The following is a 5,000-nucleotide window of genomic DNA, read 5'->3' on the forward strand; positions in this document are numbered from 1 at the left end:
ACTCTTCTTAGATTTAATATAAATCGAGAGAGTTTGACTCGTATATTTTTAACATGGTTTAAGAAGTTCAACTTCTTATCCACGATTATGCCAAGGTATTTGGTTTGATCTACAAACCTTATCGTTTCTTCAGTGATTCTGATAGTTGGCGGCCTTGCCGCATCCAACTTTCCTTTTAGCACCATTGCTTGGGTCTTTGAAGGTGAAATTTTCAATCTGTGAAGTTTGCACCATTCGTGCAATATTTCCGTGGCCCTGCATCCAGAGGTCTCTAGTTCGCTTCGCGTGTTTGCTTTAATAAGGATAGCCAAGTCGTCCGCGTATGCTACCACCTCGAGCTCATCGGCATCGAAGGTGTTGGTGTAAGTGTGTAAAAGGGTGTCCATGCACCAGCACCAGGCTTTGGGGCCAATAATTGACCCCTGCGGACACCCTTTTCGCATACGCGTGGTTACCTTTTCGTACCTTGATCTTACTTGTACGTCCCTTCTTTTAAAGTAGCTCTTCACCAATCTGACCAGGTTGGAGCTACAATTCGCGTCGACTAGTCTCTTTATGATGGCGGGCCACCACAAATTATCAAACGCACCTTCAATATCCACAAAAAGTGCTACAACGTACTTTTTGTTTGACCCTTTCACTCCATTCTTCAACCCGAGTAGTGCATCCTCGGTTGATCTTCGACTTTTAAAGCCGTATTGCCTGGGGTGTTCCAGCCCCATACTTCTATATGTATCATCGATACGGTTTACTAAAATCCTCTCGAAAATTTTGCCGATGGATGAGAGGAGCGAAATGGGCCGGTAAGAGCTGACACTTGCCGGATCCCTGTCCTTTCCTTTAGGAATGATTCTTAGCAGTGCCGACTTCCAAGTCTTGGGGAAGACCGAGTCTGTTAGGCACTTGTTGAAGACTTCAACTAGGACTTGCTCTTTGAGGTCGATTATTTTCTTGATGATCTCAGGTTTGATTTCATCAAGTCCAGGGGCTTTTCTGTTCTTGCATTTCTTAGCCGCATCCCTTACTTCCTTCCCAGTAATTTCTCTTTCCATATTTTGGTTACTGTACGAGGAGATTTCCTCCATCAGTACCAAATGCGCACGCTCATCGGGGAGGTTTTCCCCTTGCGGTACCACCTTGTTTAAGATGGCTTCCATGGTTTCTTTCCATGTTCTTGTGTAGTTGCCATTTGGAAGTTTAAGGGATGAAAAAGTTTGTTCGCTATTCACTTTTTCCCGGATTATTTTATATACTAAACTCCAAGGATCTCTATTTCCTTCAGTATAGACGAAGTTTTTCCAGGCCAGTGCTTTCTGGTCTTTGATCATCTTTGTGTAACGATTTCTAGCTCTCCTGTACTGAGCTCTTAGGTTTTCTACTTCGTGCACGTTGTTGAGCCGTCTTGCTCTGGCGAGCTGCCTTCTGGCTCTCGTCGCTGACCTCCTTAGGTTTGTCAGTTCTTGGGTCCACCAAGGTACCCGTGCAGGTCGGTTTCTTATTTTGGGTATTGCAACGTCACTAATGTCTCTCAGCACTCTGGTAAGTTGGTTTGCTGCTCTGTCCGCAGTCACTGTGCCTATTCTTTGCAGAAAGGCGTCAGTGATGCGGTTTTCTGTTTCTACGTTAAATCTCTCCCAGTCCGCCCTGCGGATATTGTATCCGCTGCGGTGGGAGAGCTGACTATTGTCTCTACTTATGATTCCTAACTTCATTGTGATTAAGCTGTGGTCGCTGACGTTACAGTCAGGCCACACTTTCCAGTTTGTCAAGCTGTTTACTAGGCTCATCGATGCAAGTGTCAAGTCAATATTCGATTCGCCTCTGTTTGTAAGAAAAGTAGGTGTTTGACTTGGCTGATTCAGCAGGTTCAGGTTGTTTTGGAGGATAAAATCCTCCATTGCCCTTCCCCTGCTGTCAGTTTGGCTGGAATACCATAGTGCCGAGTGAGCATTAGAGTCCATTGTTATCAATACTTTTTCATTTCCAAGATTGTCCAGTGTTTTTTGCAGTCTTGTCAGTATTGGATCGATCTCCAATGAGTATTGACAGTACACGTTTACTAAAAAGAAGTTAATTTGCCCATATTGTATGTGTACTGTCATGATATGACGGTCTTTATCTGCATTTAATTGAAACGCCTGAATATTGTTATTTGCGATTATTGTCGCTACCCAAGGAGATTCAGTGTCTGGTTGAATTGTCGTGACACTTGTAGAATACCCTTTAACCTTGTTGCCATATGTATAAGGTTCTTGTACACAGATGATGTCTATACTATCCTTTTGGATTCTGTTTAGTATATTTGCTGCTGCTGCAGCCGACCTCTGAGCATTGATCTGGGCGATGATCATGTCCAGTTGATCTTTGTCTTCACCATGTCCGCGTACCGTACAAATACGGGACAGCTCTTGTCTTTCACTGAGTGATTAACGTCACTCCTCTTCGCCCTTACACAGTTGATGCATTTTGGCGCATCTTTGACTGTGCATTTCTCTTTGAGGTGGTCCTTGGAACCACATTTTTCGCATAGTTGGTTCGGCGCACTGCAATTTTTTGCTAGATGCCCGAACCCGTGACATTTAAAGCACCTCGTGTAGTTTAGGTATTCCCTGATGCGGTACGAAGACCACATCATGAATACCTTTCCTCTGGCCGTCAATTCCTTGTAAATTGGACCGGGGGTTTCCACAATCCAATTTACCTTATCGCTGTCCCTCGCTTTGAAGGAGTGCCTGAAAGAGATACCTCTTTCAAGCATTTCCACTTCCTTTTCGCTCCTGCCGTGGAAGTTTTTCTGCACGAGTTCAGTCTTGAGCTCATCCGCAGTGTGCTCCTTTTCTACATCATAAATTATGATGCATGGGCTCTGTTTCTTGGGATCATCGACTTTGAGGCCCGCTTTTTGAAGCGGGGCACTCTTTATCAAGTCCACATCACTTTTCCCTTCAACTTCAATGATGAGCCCTTTGCTCCTCATCTGCCGGATGCCCTTGACATGGAGCTTCGAGCGAATGCTCTTTAGCTCATTTATCATGCTGCTCTTTATCTCCTCATTACTTCTTTTGTCTGTCTCTTTTGAAGGCCTCACGAGGATGACCTCGCCTGCCTTCTTCGGACCCACCGGTTTGGTAGCCGGAGCAGGTCCTACTTTATTGTTAGGGGTGCAGGTCGGCGCCCTGTTTAAGCTTGCCACTTGCGAATAGGAGAGCGCTGGGCCCTTCTGCTCGCTCGTGGCTTTTAGCTTCTCATTTTCTATTATGAGGTTATAGAGAATACTCTCCATAACCCCCCATTTAGCCATAATCGTGCCAATCTCCTTTTTGCCTATCTCTGTTTCATTCAGTAGATAGTTCTCCAATTCACTCCTTTGTTCTTTCACTCTCTCAACCGGTTTTGGTATCAGCTCCGGTTGAGTCTTTTGTGACATACTTCTCGTTGTCATTTGTGTGAGTGCTTCATCGGTATCAGTCGCTTCTTTTTCGACCATCTTCCTCTTGCGAGGGGGGTTGGTCTTCGTTTCATTTGCGCAGCACTTCTCAGTAGACCTGAGTTCTGCTGCGCTCATTGCCTCGCTTTCGTCAGAGCTGCTACTGCTGCTATCAGTAGAGCTATCTGCGATCACTTGACTTAAGAAGGTCCTTTTCGTTTTCATGTTCTTTTTGCCTTTCTCTTTTTCCTTGTGTGTAGCCGTAGTCGTTTCCGCTTGTGTTGTCTTTTTATTTTTGGGTTTGGGTTTTGTTTGTGAGTTATCCATTAGAGTCCCACGAGTATGGTCGGTTTTGATACTGTCCGGGAAGAGCCGCCATTCCAGGACAGGCCAGACACGCGGTGCCCTGAGGCCGAGCATGCCATCACCAGGGGGTCGGCAGGTACCCCAGTGTTGTTCGCTTGGGGTTGGGGCTACCCCCCCAACCATTCATCCCATCACCACGAAGCAGAGCTTAGGATTTGGGGGCCGTTTGAAGAGTTGCCATTCTCGCAGGCCGGGCGGTAAAGCCAAGCCCCCCGTTTCCGCTGCCGTCGCGTACCATAGGCAAGACCGAGAGGGGTTGCGAATGGGTCGTTGCGACGACCAACAGAGGATTTACGGTATGGGTGCTCAGGCTCCTCGGGTTCGCTACCCGTACAGTGGCGTGTACCACTCACACCACTGTCCCTGAGGGTTTTAGGACCTCTTCAGTGTTGAGACATTTTTTGGTCTATTTTGTATGATGTTTAATTCCTGCATTTATTGTCTCTTTCTTTCTTTTCAGGTCCAGGTGCTTTGACTTACTCTTCGTTCGGTCCGTCGGTCTTCCGGACATTTGACGTCTGCCACCAGGTGTTGTGGTGCACTGGATTGGACTTAGTCCAGCGGCGTATTGCTTTTCGCCGGCACTTTTTAAAGTGCCAGCGGCGTATTGCTTTTCGCCGGCACTTTTTAAAGTGCCAGCGGCGTATTGCTTTTAAAATCAGCAACAGACGTCGTGGCGGGCTTACGCCCTGATCATTCCCAGAATTCTGACAATACGCTCAAAGCAAAAAAGGGGCATATAGCCCCTTTTTTGTGATCATTCCCAGCCATCTACATTTTCGCTCAAAGTGAAAAAGGGGCATAAAGCCCCTTTTTTCGTTTGTGTCTCTTTCGTTCTCTTTCTTTCCTTCTTTCTCTCTTTCTTTCTTTCTTTCCTTCTCTCTTTCTTTCTTTCTTTCTGACATCTCTTGCTTACTCGCGCCATGATATGGATCTCCGAGTCTTCCCTTTCTGTCCCTTCTATAAAAACTCCTTTCCATTCCTCTTATGTCCGAAATCGACGGATCGTTGGCTCGGGTAGGTGGGGTCGCTACACTCCCAAACGGTGTGCACCAACACCGTCCCTGCCTTGGTAGCAGTTCCCGCAGGGCTGATCCTGCGGGTTCCGCATTCGCAGTGGCAGCTCTTGGTTTCCCCCTGCAGGAGGGTACTCACAATGGGAACCGCGAGAAGGTGGCTGGCTTGCTCGACTGTAGGCTGCTTAAGG

The 5,000-nt window shown here is 46.8% G+C and overlaps 1 pseudogene; it reads right to left on the reverse strand.

Annotated features, from left to right (window-relative positions):
* Positions 1–5,000, reverse strand: part of LOC143350793 (large subunit ribosomal RNA) — a 10,418-nt pseudogene that overhangs the window by 2,242 nt on the left and 3,176 nt on the right.

The sequence above is a fragment of the Colletes latitarsis genome, unplaced genomic scaffold (assembly GCF_051014445.1).
Source record: "Colletes latitarsis isolate SP2378_abdomen unplaced genomic scaffold, iyColLati1 scaffold0039, whole genome shotgun sequence".
In the NCBI taxonomy this organism is placed as follows: domain Eukaryota; kingdom Metazoa; phylum Arthropoda; class Insecta; order Hymenoptera; family Colletidae; genus Colletes; species Colletes latitarsis.